The 15,007-nt window shown below is 34.5% G+C and overlaps 1 protein-coding gene across 5 annotated transcripts in view; it reads right to left on the bottom strand.

Moving 5' to 3' along the window:
* The window catches only part of BTRC (beta-transducin repeat containing E3 ubiquitin protein ligase), a 164,282-nt gene that overhangs the window by 85,915 nt on the left and 63,360 nt on the right, over positions 1–15,007 (bottom strand). The gene's annotated exons all lie outside the window — the stretch shown is intronic.

Genomic DNA, 15,007 nt, shown 5'->3' with positions numbered 1-15,007 from the left:
AACTGACAGCCCAACTACAGTCCTACCATACCACCACTTATAATGCCAGTATATTAATTTAGAGCATGAGTTAGCAAGCTCCTGCTTTAAATAAAGTTGTTTCTTTTTTGCAAATAAAGTTTTATAGAAACTTAGCCACTTCATTCATTTGTCTTCTGTCTATGGCTGCTTTCACATTATAATGGCAGAAGTGAGTAGCATGACAGAGATCCTATGGCCCATAAAGCCTCAAATGTTTATTATCTGGTTCTTTATGGATAAAGTTTGCAGACTCTTGACTAAGAAGGAAAAGTTCTTCTGTGGATAAGCAAAGCATTACTAACTTTTCAGAGTCTAGAATAAGAAGTTAGAGAGGGTCTGAAAGTAGCAAACAGCAGTTTCATGACTGGGGCAATATTCTCCATGATCTAGTAAGTGGCTTATTTACTGTTTTCAGTTATCTATTTGAACACACACTCCTGATGACATGGATAATTAAGAGTTGATTATATAATCAAATGAAAAACTAAACTAATTTACACAGAGACGAAAAGTCAAGCCACTCAAAATGACTTATAATAATCTTTGAGTAAGCATCTTGCTTAAGGTTGGATGGTGCACCAGAGCCTCAGCCTGTTTGAACAGACATCTATTATAAATGAAATAACTAGCTCTCAAACTAAAAGTAACATTCTCCACCTATGCAACATTTTTCATTGGGAGAATTCAAAGGACTCTGTAACCAGGGAAATTATATCATTTTAGCCAAGCAGGTAAATTGTGGTGAATTATAACTCAGATTATAAACACATTTTAAAAATTGAATCATTTGTTCATTATCATGTTAAATGAAAACCCACATGAAAAAAACACCTTGAGACCAATTTCTAATAGCTAGTTGTAAACATCATGGAGTGGGCTTTGACTGGTAAATTAGTAATTGGATTAGTATTTTCCCTAATAGCTTATTATATAATTTGGAGCTAATTATAACCTTAATATATGTTTTACAGTTTTCAAAAGTAGAAACAATTATACTTCTACAAGGTTAAATCGTAATTTAGCTACATAAAAATCATTCAAGATCTTCAATGAAAAATGACATAAATAAAACACTCTGTGCATATATATGTGTGTTCAAAAAATTTTTAAATTAATCCTCTAGGGTACAATAGGGAAAACTTAGGCCACTTAAGTTCAGAAGCTGACTGAAAAATCCTACTCAAGAACCAGTTTTAGGGAGGGCCTCATAAAATAATGTTTTCAGGCATGTTTTCATGAACACTGCTTCTCCAGCATGTTTATCATTTGACATACTCTATTAAACCACAACCATATCAAAGCCTCCCTAAAGTGTTAAACTTCAAGATCCACCAGTTAAAGCTTTCAAGAAGTGATATTTTTTTAGTAATACACCAACTGAAGCACAGATATAATGGAAAGCACTCTCAGGGACAACCAAACACACAGTACTTTCATTAGTACTATTTTACTCTCTATGACAGAAGTAAAAAAAAATGCCAAGTAGGATTTCCCCCCCACTATACACTGTCCGACACTAATTATAAAATACTACAGATGCAACCTTTCTCAAAATGCAAAGGGATTGTGTATATTTGCAAAGAACAACTATTTTTTATGCTTCCAAATTCTTAATCCTGTTGGAGCTGTCAGTGGGGGTTAATGGAAGCCTTGGATAGGAGAATTCCAATCTGGTTGGCAGATGGATAGGTTGGTTATAGCTGCATAACTATGTCTTGCCTGCAGGCACAATTCAGAACACTGTTAAAGCAATATAAAGTCTCTGTCAAGCTGAACCATTTGGATCAGTAGCAAGGAGAAATAATAATAAAAAAGAAGTTCATTTCTGGGCCTTGTGCATTTATGCTAGTATGCAGAAACTGATTAATTGTCATAGTGTGCTGGTCTTCTATACCTCAGATTTCTACTTCTGGAGTAGGTTTTGCATGCTAATATAATCATTCTCCCTCTTGAGACATTAGCAAATAATCAAATGAAAAACAGGATCATAATTTACTGAGATTCAAGCAATTCTCTATGCAAATTTGACTTGTTATTGCTGCTGCCTCGTTAATCTGAATGCCTTTGACAAACTCCTTTGATTTATGAACTCGTGACAACTCCAATGTGTATATATTTTGCTAGATTGACATTATCATTAAGAGTGGGTGGACTGAGCTCACATGAATGGCTGATTTTATTCGCTGGTGTCTGCTGCTCAACAGCTGAGCATCTCCTCCTCACAAAGCCCCTGAGCGTCAGGCTCTTCCCATCTTCCCATCCATTCATCATCTCGATGTTAATTGGCCCAGGCTTTAAGCAAATTTTCAACACGATTTAAAGGCACGATGACACTGATTACTGACCCTCTGCCATACGGTGCCTATTGATTAACCTGACAGAGATGATGAGCTTGAGGGAAACTAGGTGTGTGGGGACCTCAGGGGAAAAAATATATTGTCTATTCAGGCAAACACTTGTCATTACCTCACAAGCCAGAATTTGCACAGCACACATTCTTAAAACACACTTCTGCTTCAACACCTACAGCTAGTGCAGAAAGTGCTTTCTGTATTCAGAGATATTACAGATATGTCATGTCAAAGCACATGACACGTTCAGTATTTAGAAGAACTCCCCAGATAGATGGCTACCTTTCAACCAATTATGCTTGTGCTGGCTGATGTATTTTAGGTTAAATTCAAAGAAAGTGCTGGGTGGCCTGGTAGTATTGTCTCATATCAGAAAATAATTAGAATAGGAAAACAAACTAGGTTCTTGAAATTAGAGAAAGGAAGAAAGAAAGGAGTAAAATTGTCTGCTGCCATTCCACCACTACTATAATAAGCTGCTATTCTATCATTATTAAAATAAGAGGTACTCTTAACATTGTTTTAATTTAATTATACAAATTATATTTTCTGTTCTTTAAATACTGCTTACCTGATTCCAACTGTCAAACTATAAACTATATTTTCAAATTATATTTTCTGTTTTTTTTTTTTATATATTTTTATTGAGGTATTATATGTGTACATATCTTACTATTACCCCCCCACCCATTTTCTGTTCTTTAAATACTGCTATCTTATTCCAATTGTCAAACCACTCCTGGCACAGAAATTACCAATAACAGTATATTTAAAAATAAGCTAAGTAACAGTTAAGTCTAAACAAACATACCCCTTAAATTCTTGCTTGCCATTTTCAACAACTGCTGTACAAACTTACTTAGGGAAATTGTGCAGGACATTTGAAGTTAAGCTTCATGAGAAAACTAATAAATGTTTCTTATTCAAGGAAAAATATGAAAGCTCATAATTAATAGTTACTGAACATACACATTAGTAACAAACAAAAATATGCTTTAAGATATTACAATATCTGCGAATTTACACAAGCAAAGCCATGCAGCACAGTCTCAGGGATCAGTCAAAAACCATCTTTAGATAGGCAAGGTTATTTAAAACAAAGCTAACAAAATATGCTCCCTATGGCCACACATATCACCTTGTTTACTTACGAGTCCTGGGGGGACAGCCAATATACAATTTTAAACACGAAGATTTTGGAGCAGCACTAACAGTTATTTCAAAGCTAAAATAACAGAAAACTGAACAACACCCCGGCTGTAGTCCCTATTACAGTGACATGGGCTGTTAATGTAAGAGATCAAATGTTTTCCAAGTCAAACAGCATTGGTGCCTGTTATACTGGAACATGTAGCTTACTCCCTAAAAGCCTGCCTCCTGCTCTTTTAAGATAAACAAGCTCAAGTACTGAGATACTCTGATAAGGGGGATGGAAGAGACAAGCTGCACCAGAGTGACAAGGCAAGGGCATGAAGAGCAGCATTGCTTTTGTTAACTTTTAAGTTACAGAATATATCACAATACAGCATTTTAATATTTCATCATTAAAAGCATAGCTGTAGGTGGGGGAGACGGAGGAGGGCATATGGTGATGGTAGGAGACTTGACTTGGGGTGGTGAACACACAATACAGTGTACAGATTATGTGTTGTGGAATTGTGCACCTGAAACCTGTATAATTTTATTAATCAGTGTCACTCCATTGAATTCAATAAAAAGAAAAAAGTATAGCTGTAGGAGAAGGACAAATTTCTACCAATAAATATAGGGACAAAAAAAAGGTAAAACTAATCTCTGCTTTGAGAATAGGATATTACACAGCTGTCTGAACACATTCAGCCTTGTGACTTCTTAATCAAAGATTTGAACATCAACTTAGCAATAACTCCGAGTATATAAGAGTTTGTAATTATGTTAATATGCTCCATATCAAAAGTTATAGTCCATTTAAACTCTAAAGGTTTTCTGACTCTAAAAGGCTTAATTTTAAAAACAAACAAAAATACTTCATAACTTGCCCTTTCAAGTAGATTTTGTTTTACATTTTATTCTGCTTAACATCCCAATGAAGTCATCAAACAGCACCTATTTATAACGATGTGGGTTAATATTTTTAAAATCCCAATTGGCTTGCAAATGGGGCATTTATATACTACTGTAGGTTGTTTTTCTTGACAGAACTGAGATGACTATCATTCGTTCAGGGGGAAAAATGAGTTTCATGCCTATGTTTTCACTGTTTAAAATAAAATGGCAGTATACAAAGTAGTTAACCTGAATAACAGGAATAAAAATTCATCAGGGGAAACTGGGATAGAAATACATACATAATAAAAATTCCCCTATCATGTGAATCTATATAAATCTTTTTTTTTGCCTTCAAATCTACATATACCTTAAATAATTTTTTTCCTTTTTCAAGATATAATCTTTATAATTAAGTATTTAGGGCAGATCCTTTCATGCAACAATTTTCTAGTGGCCATATTTACACAATATTTCTTCCAGAGATCCTCTGCATATAGTTTTGTGTAAATTAAGATGCAAACATTTGCTTCTACTAATAAGGACATCTGGTTATTTTTGTAACTCAAAGACATCTGCATTCTGTGGATCCTCTTGATTTCTCAAAATCAAGAACTATAGAACCCTTAGGACATATGCCTAAATCCTTTCTCTCTGCAGAATAGTTATTTCTGTCATCTTTGTTCCTGATATTTTTCTGCTTTTAAATGATTTTCATCATCTTGGATATCTTCCTTCTTTGGTATTCCAATTTTATTGCAATCAACAATACTATGAAAGAAATGTAAGGCTCCTATAAGTTGATAAACTAATATTCCCCAAATGTCTACCCACTTTGAAATGAAAATAAAATCGTCTCACGTAAATAAGTAAATTTCTGAAAACAAGATTGGTCTAGGTTAAGATGTGTGTTTAGGTATATATTTCTACTATGAATGTTCCCTTATTTAATCACTCTGGTTTTTTTCTTATTATTATTTACTTATGCTCTACACCTTTATAATATTGTATGTCAACTGTAATTGAAAAATTAAAAAATTATTTAAAAATCATTTCAACCAAGTAAAAAATACTCTATAGAATTATTGTCCTATAAATTTTCCCACTAATTAGACAGTCTTAATGAATTTTCAGGTCTTTAAAATTATAAATACCACTTCCTCTCATTGATTCATAAACTTCTGGTTCTTAAAGGAAAAAAAAAAAAATAATGTGGTCCAACAAAGTTCTTGAAGGGTAAAGAATAACATTTTATGCCCTAGCTGGTTTGGCTCAGTGGATAGAGTGTCGGCCCATGGACGGAAGGTCCCAGATTCGATTCTGATCAAGGGCATGTTCCTGGGTTGCAGGCTCAATCCTGGCCCTGGTCTGGGTGTGCTGGAGGCAACCAATTGATGTGTCTCTCTCACACTGATGTTTCTCTATCTCTGTCTCTCCCCATCCCTTCCACACTCTCTAAAAATCAATGGAGCCCTACCTAGCTGGTTTGGCTCAGTGGATAGCGCATTGGCCTGCCGACTGAGGGGTCCCAGGTTCAATTCTAGTCAAGGGCACATGCCTGGGTTGAAGGCTTGGTTTCCAGCAGGAGGCGAGCAGGAGGCAGCCAATCAATGATTCTCTCTCATCATTGATGTTTCTATCTCTCTCTCCCTCTCTGAAATCAATAAAAATATATTTAAAAATCAATGGAAAAATATCCTCTGGTGAGGATTAAAAAAAAAAAGAATAACAATTTATCAATAAAAAAATCAAACATCACATTTTGCTTTATATCCCTTGCTTTCCTCTTCAAATTCCAAGTACACTAACTATACCCCTTATTCACGATACTTGAGTTTAAGCTATATCTTTTGTTTTTATTGTAAATTCTGCTTTCTCATATTTTGCTCATCACCACTACAAAAATTTTAAAAAGTACAATGAGGGAAAGTATGTTTTTAAACAGAAAACAGCTAATATAATGCACACTGACTGCATTCTCATAGGTCTCTAAGTAGCCAGACATCAAAGTAGAATTGGCTTAAAAGATTTAAAATTTAAGTGAAAAGGCTTCTATTTCTGAAGGGTCAAAGGTTATAAACACCAATTAATGTCTTCAGTTTTGCATATGTTAATATTGCCCAACATCAAAATGAAAATAAAACCAAACAGATTAGCTTAAGATTTCTACCAGAAATAGTTTAATAAATTTGTTTGGGAACATGGTTAATTTTACTGCCCCAGGGATAGACAACCCTGTAGGTTTGTTTTTTTCTAAAACAATGAAAATGGTTTCTTAAATGATGTGTTTGTGTATTATCCTAACTAAATTATTTCTCTTAAGCCTATGATCTTAAATTATTAGAACACTAGAGAATGGTTATATACCTTTAATTTTCCATTTTTGCTAAGTATACAGAATTTTGTTTGTGCATTTCTGTCAAATTCTACAAATAGTTTGATTATGGTGTGTTCACTTTCTCCACCATAACTGTTCTTAATCTAAAGAATAATAAGAAATCTACATTATTTTCTTTTCTCAGAATTATTTGATAAATCACTACAGTTACAAAAAGCAAGTTTTACTATCATTTAGCAAGAATAAAGAGTTTTCTTTGGAAATATGGGTGATTTTTTTGTTGACTAAAGAAAAAAAGTGAGAAACATTAATTCACATGTTCTAGATTTATTTTGTCCTGGGTCAGCATCTCAATTTTAAAGTGGCCTTTTTATTTAAATGTTTTAGCTTGATTATTATTTGAATAAATAATGATTAGACAATTTAAACTGGGCTAATTTTACTCAATGATCTTTTTAAATCTGTTATTGGTATCATCAATAGCATTATGTGTTATGGAAAAAAATTGCTTCACTAATTTCAGAGTTTGGTAATGGTGATTTGTTTGACAGATCTCAAACACTAGTTTTAATACCATAATACTTGTTCTTATAGTACCGAACCTGTGAATACCATACCATCATAGCCAACTTTGGTATTAAAGTTTGTTTTGCCACAAGTCCCTTTTGTGAAGACCAATGTACCTCTTGCTCCTGCAGACAATGAAGGAAAGTTGACTTCAAAACCAGTTGCCTATCACTGACTGCTGTACAAAGGACATTCAAGGTAGTGGTCGGTAAAGAAAGTACAGCCATTTCTAAATGCCTGTAGTTTCCAGCTTCTCCTTTCCTTCTGGGTGGAATGAAGTCTGCAAGCACTGACTGGTGGGTCATTCAACCCACGAGGGCCTGGAAAGGTTTCAAGAATAAGAGAGGTCATGTAATTGCCAAAAGAGCATTAGCCACTCAATCATAATGGATAATTAAATGACCTACATGATTCCTGAAATAGCTGCTCTATATTTGGTCTATTACTTACGTCCCTCAAGATAAGCTACTCATCTGGTCTGCCTTGACCCGCAAAAGTCCAACCTGTGCCTGAAAATCAACTGTATGCTTCCATTGCTTTGTAAACCCTCCACCCCTGCCACACACACACACACACACACACACACACACACACACACACGTAGTCATGCCCCAGACTATGCTTTCAAGAGGACACACATAAAAAAATCAATCTTGTATCCTTCTCCCTATTGTGCTCTCTGGAATACAAATGACTAAAGCAAAGAAAAAAAAATTAGTAAATTCCTGGTTTAGATCTTTGGGGGATAGAAGGAAGAAACATAAGAACTACAAAGAAGGAAAGTCATGATAAAAATTTTGAAATTTTGCTCAATATGCCTCCAAAGAATTTTACATTTGATTATAAAGCTAGCCAGGGATTTTTTTTTGTGGGCAGCGAGTCATTAAAACTCCAATTGCCTGGACTGCATTTTTGATGGTGTGGGCCATTAGATCTTTCCTGGCCTAGTTTTTTAGTCCATACAGAAAGCAAACTGCCTCTCAACAAAATGAAATATACATTAAACTAATTGTTTATATAATAGCAGTAGAAAAAGCAACAAGAATCTAAATATGCTTCACATTTTTATCTAAGTAGTTAAACAATCTCACTGTAATATTTGATCAGAAATACAACCAAATAGAAGCCAGCTGCATGAAATAGCAAAAATGTAATGAAGAATATGCTTCTTTAGGAGAAAAAGGTCTGCCTGTGGCCACAGAGGTTGTTGCACATCAAGCAAACACTACTGAGAGAAGCAAGACACAAGTAAGCAAAGACAACTCTACAATAATAGCAAGGGACAAGGGATATGAGGGACAAAAGAGCTCACATTTAGAATACCTTGGAGGCTAGTATGATTTTTCCGTTTCCACAGGAAATTATGTAGCTTGAGGCTACTGACTACCTTGATATTTTACTAGTACCTGAATGGCTTATTAAACTTAGAACATATCTTTTTTAGTTAACTTCTGGGCAGGGAGGGGGTTAGAGGGAGAGAAAAAGAACAAAATGTACTTAAATGCTGAATTTTTTCTCCAGGCTGAATGCCTTTCATCCAATAAGACATTCAAAGCAGTGACCCAGCAAATGGATTGAAAAAGCAATCTTCCGTCCCAGTGCCACATTATCATTCCTATTCAGTATTCTCCATGAGATATCTCAATCAGCTGTGTGTAAGTGACAACGCAGCCCGTTGCTGGGTTAATTAAACATTTGACTTTAACACCCTCCCCGTCATTAAGCAAATAAAAACAGATAATTCAAACTGCACTTCATCCTCAGGGTACACAACACACATGTCAAAATTAAGAGAGTCCAAGGCCTCTGGGGAATTCTGTTGGGGCTATAATCAGTTTAAATCTTATCTGGTTTATCAATTATTCTATTGATTAAACCAAAGCGGTTATACACAACTCCTCTGCCACATGGGATTGATGTCAGCAGAGCAAGAAAATAACTCCAGGAGGTTCCAAACTGATTTAAAAAGAGATCAACAGACAGACCAATAATAGTCGATTATTACATAGCAGTGATACATATACTGAAGAGTTGATTCTTAGTTTCAGGTGGGTGAAGTGAACTGTTTCCAATCACTATGTCCCTCCTGCTATACCTTATGTTGGCTTGAGCAAATTTATATCATGGAAGACCCACGTATTTTCTACCGATTTAAACATGCTCAGCAGTTAAAATATTTCATAGATACGGACCCTAAACTGTAACAGAGAAAAATCTCAAACAAGGAAAACAATTTTTTTCTAATCTTTTTACCTGTCTGCAGGTGACCAGGAACATGCAGGGATGAAATGGGGCATACTTGAGAGTTGATTTCTTAAATATATATCATCACCCAGCTATTCCAGTATCCTAAAATACTATATTCTTGAAGAAAGAGAATCTAAGAAATAAATGCCTTACCATAGATACAGAATGATGACTCCTTTTATTAATTCCAAAGGCAAACATCTTCAAAACCATTAATAACAGTGAATAGAGCTGTAAGCTGCATCTTCAAATGAAATGTTGATATCCAAAAAATAACATACAGAGTTTCTACTGGATTTTTAAAAACACAATTTAGTTATTCTCCTACCCAATTCATTATATAATATCCCTTATATATCCAGAATCCTATCACCTCAAGGCTATGCCCTACTATATGTGAGAAAAGCACTAATAAAACCTACTAACAAAAAGGGGTGGGAGTGGGGGGCAGAGTAGATTACTCCATGCCTGAAATTTGTGTACTCATAGATGCTCTTCAGAAATAAAATTTGTTCACTGTTATGTTGGCACCACATGTGCAATCAACCATAATTTAACTTCTCTCCTTCAGATTTTTTGTTTGCAGGCAGACTAAGAAACCTGCATTAGCATGCTGTTTCTATGTTCACCACTAGAAATACTGAGGGTGCTATTTGTAATTGTATTCTTTTTAAGAGGTTTGTTCTCTGCAGCTGTTTTCTGCTTGCAGTGTATTTTGTGTAATCAGCACATCATCATAAATACATTGGCTGTTCCCCTGAGGGTAGCTGTCAGTGTTTAATTTACAGAACAACCTGGCCAATGTGAATTTTAACACTATAGCACTATGGCAAGAAGTTACCACACTCTGTGAAAAACAGGTTTCTATGAATTTTTATATCAAGGGCTGGTCTCAGGACAATTTAGGTTCTAGAAATAGACTGTTTAAAGAAGCACTTTATACCTACTATGCAATGGACTCTTTTCCATTTATAGCTTTAGAAGAAGCCCTCAACTAACTACCAAACCACAAGTGGGCACTACCAATTCTGAAGACAAGGACTGAAAAAAACTATGATCACCAGCAGGAGGCTCTGTAATAAATGTTACCAGTCTTTTTAAGCTAATGTAAAGCTATCAAAAACAAAAACAAAAAACACTGCTCCCTTAGAAGGTGTGTAAAGGCAGAAGGGAAAATATTTTAAGAGACAGACTAGTCTGAAATACGTGTATCACTCTTCTTGCTGAGATGAGCTATATCTGATATGAACGTAAGTATATTGCTTCCTTAGGGCTGCTATGAAGTCAGAACTCTAGCTCAATGAATGGGAAAAATACATGAAACTGATGGTTATTCACATAGTAGTACATAGGCTCTCAATAATATCTAATAAGTAACTATAAGCTCCTTGAGGACAGGGTCTCTTAATTTATGTCCAATATTTTGTACAGTACTGGGAACACAGAAGGTACTCTATATATGAATTAAGTGGAATTGTGGCTAATTGTGAATGGCAATGTTATTTGTAAGGCTTTTGGATCTACATGGTGTCAAAATGCATTTTCAGTCAGTAAAATGCCCTTAAAGCTTATCTAAAGAATACATATCATATATTTTAGTGATTTTAATCTAAGCTATTTGTAAAGAAACCTAAGTAGCTCAATCTTGCAATAAAAAGCAAACTAGCCTAGCCCGGCTGAATGACTCGGTTGAACGTTGTCCAGTACATCAAAAAGTTGCAGGTTCAATCCCCATTTAATGGATAATTAATCACATTCTTTTTTCTTAAATTTAGAATTACAAAAACACATCCTGGGATTTTTAAAACTAATGTTTCTTTCACACATTGACGTTTTTCCCTCTTTTGCTTCCTCTATCTATAAAAACCAATCAAATTATCCTCCAGTGAGAATAAAAAATTTTTTTCAAGCTAGCTTACAAGATATTGAAATATTCAAATGTAGATTTTTTATTTTAATAATAAAGATTACATAGAAGAGATTAAAACTTTTTTTAGACCTTATATTTGTGTCTTTCATATGACAAGACTGAAAGAGATCATTTTAAATGCTCAAAAAGGTAACCATTAGCACTTTTCCATTGTTGAAGTGGTATTACATGCACACATAAACATTTTATAAAGCAAGTGATTATACACATATATTTTTCTGTTAAGGGCTATTTTTATAAGTTAGAATGCCTAGAGTTAAACTGAATCAAAATATATTTATGCTGAGTCCTCCTCAGTGTATTTGCTTTTACTTTTCAAATTGTAAAGAATTCTATTTTTATGTTTTACAAAAATTATTAAATTGTGACTAACAGATTTTTTCGGAAAAAAAAGAAAATTACCTACATGCTCAGAGGATTTCAATTACCCACATTTGTGGTAAAGTTAAATTTTAAACAACTAACTGGATTTGCAGAATTTGCTCTAGTACATCCATAATTAAAATATTTTTTCTATAACAATTTTTAAAATTTTAGGCAAGTATAATCATGTATAGCAAAATTTGATAACACTCTTAAATTGACTCACCTCAGTATTTTGACAACCAGAAATAAATTTTCTTTAAGAACATAAATCCTATATCATTCTTTCTTCCTGTGACGCTAAGACATTTCATAAAGGTAATTCTTTTTTACATTTGTCATATGAAATGCAAAATGAGAAAAAACATGATCCATTGACTCATTTGGGTTTATTTTCACCAATTAAATTAGAGGTTAGAAGTTTTTAATTGAGTTGAATGTTTGCAACTTCGTACTTCATAAAATAGTATGCCTAATAAAACATATCTTAATTTTTAATGAATAATTAATCACATTCTTTTTTCTTAAATTTAGAATTACAAAAACACATCCTGGGATTTTTAAAACTAAACTGGATAGGGTTAGACTAAGGTTACACTAGATCAGATGACTGCATTCTTTCTTCCCTGGAGACCATGTAGTAGTTCCATAGGCTGCCATTAGATAGCAGCACAGTACATACCATCAGTCATATCTCCCACACTCTCAGGTTAAGTTTGGGATTGAACCCGGACACACAAAACACACACACACACACACACACACACACACACACACACACACACACACACACACACAGATTCTAATTCAATTAGTGCAGTCGGCAACTCAGAAAAGAGTAATTCAATTAGTGCATTGTGGAGCTCTACAATATCTCTAAGCAGATGTTCACCATCTTCAGGAACTCGCGCTAGGTTTAAAATACCTGTACCACTCAGATATGCCACTACATTATGTCATTTGTCAAGGTGCTTACATATGCTTTTCTGGCTTCAAAGAAAAGGTGAAGAAACAAATTCAGTCCAAGTTCCTAGAGATTTTTCCATCATCTACATCAAAGAAGAATGTGAAACTTTAGGCTGCAGTAATTAAATTATATAATCCAAGTTATGTTCAATAAGATGTATCACTTATTCTAAACTATTACACACGTTTGCAGCACTGCCTTTAGTTATGCATGCCATATTGTAATGAGGACACTGTCAAGGTGGAATACATTCACAAGGAAGGACAATCAGAATGATATCCTACATGAATATAGATTATGAAAATGGCAGGAATGATTACTAATATTTTCCAAAGAATGACTAACAGAACCAGGAGTATTCACTCTGGGAACAGAAAATATGTTTATAAGCAACATGGTAGCTATCCTCAAACATGAATATACGAAAAAGAAGACAATTACTACAAAAGGCAGAACTAGAATCAGTATGCGAGCAAAACAGTTTGATTCCTTCTTAAGGGAAAACTTTCTAATTGAACCAAGAGTAAAGAAAACAAGATGACTCAAAGAAGTTCAGCTTGCCAAAAATGGTCGTGATCAAGCATAGATTAGAAGAACCCCTGCAAAGAAAACTTCTTAAAGAATTCCTGTATGTGACTAGATGGGCTTCATGTCTCTTCCAATGCTGAAATTCTATGGTTCTATAAATGTACTGATTTTTGCTCATGAGGCAAGCCTGGACTTTAACCATTTGCCTGCCATAAGTGTCTATAGACCAACTTTAAAATCATTTTTTCATGAGAATTTTCAATTGAAAATATTCAAGAACACCCAAATTCTGAGTAATATATTTATTTTTGTAATATTCATTAAAAATTGACTTTTTAAATTAAATTCAAAATATCATGGCATGTGGGGATGGCTTCCGTTTTGGATGCATGGCAGTTAACTGGTTAATAACGCTAATCATTATTATGGAGGTGTGGCTATATAAAAATACGGGCTGTGAGGCATTTTCATAGTAGTTGATGCATTAATAATACACTGGGGGAAGAAGAAATTTTGTAGTTTCTCTGTGTTAAGGTTTAGGAGATTCCATAAATGTACATATGCCTACCTAGTCTTATTTTTTAGATAAACACTTGCACTTTTATTCTTGCAAGATTGAAAAAAAATGGTTTGTTTCAGAAAATCAGCCAATGAGAAATCAATTTCTAGAAGAATGATTTCCACAGGTTGAGAACCGCTAGTAGGGTCGCCTAAGACCATCGGAAAACACAGATATTTACATTACGATTCATTAACAGTAGCAATATTACAGTTATGAAGTAGCAACGAAAATAATTTTATGGTTGGGGGTCACCACAACATGAGGAACTGTATTAAAGGGTCGCGGCATTAGAAAGGTTGAGAACCACTGAAAGGCAACAGTAATTAATTCTCCATAACCCCCGCCTTTGGTCTTTCTTTCTGTTCACTGTATTTTGTAAACAAGGACATAATTCTGAGTACAAAGGAGCAGGATATTATTTTAAAAATACACTGTCTTCTCTTTCCAACATGACCTCAAAGCAGGGAATTAAGAAATGTCAGGAATGATTACCAAGATTTTTGCACTGCATTTCACTAAAATGATAGAGAATAGCAACTGCCTTTCACATTTGCAGAGGGAGAGGGCTAAGCTAAATAGCTGTCCTTTAAAACTATCAATAAGAGTTTAATTCAAGTACTTTAAAAATATTTTTATTGATTTCAGAGAGGGAGACGGATAGAGAGATAGAAACATCAATGATGAGAGAGAATCATTGATTGACTGACTCCTGCCCACACCTTACTGGGGGTGGGAGGGATCGAGCACGCAACCCAAGCCTGTGTCCTTGGCTGGAATCAAACCTGGGACCTTTTAGTCCACAGGCTGACGCTCTATCCACTGAGCCAAACCAGCTAGGGCTAATGCAAGTATTTTTAACACAAACTTCTACTTTTTCATACTCCAGAAGAATTGCAAAATGTCATTCTCACTCAAAACATTACTTGTAAGGTCTATGCCCCAAATGGATCAAAGCACCCATCTAACAATAGTGCTGCTTTCTTAGAAAAAAGAAAAATTTTTAAATATAAAATATTTATTGTTTTAAGATGATTGCAACTTAATAGCAATAGAAAACTCGTTCTAGTACTAGAAAATATTTTCAATCCGTATGCCATTAAGCTATAGT

Source organism: Eptesicus fuscus, chromosome 17, assembly GCF_027574615.1.
Source record: "Eptesicus fuscus isolate TK198812 chromosome 17, DD_ASM_mEF_20220401, whole genome shotgun sequence".
In the NCBI taxonomy this organism is placed as follows: domain Eukaryota; kingdom Metazoa; phylum Chordata; class Mammalia; order Chiroptera; family Vespertilionidae; genus Eptesicus; species Eptesicus fuscus.
The sequence above is the reverse complement of the archived record's forward strand: the minus strand, read 5'-3'. Positions and strand labels throughout refer to the sequence as shown.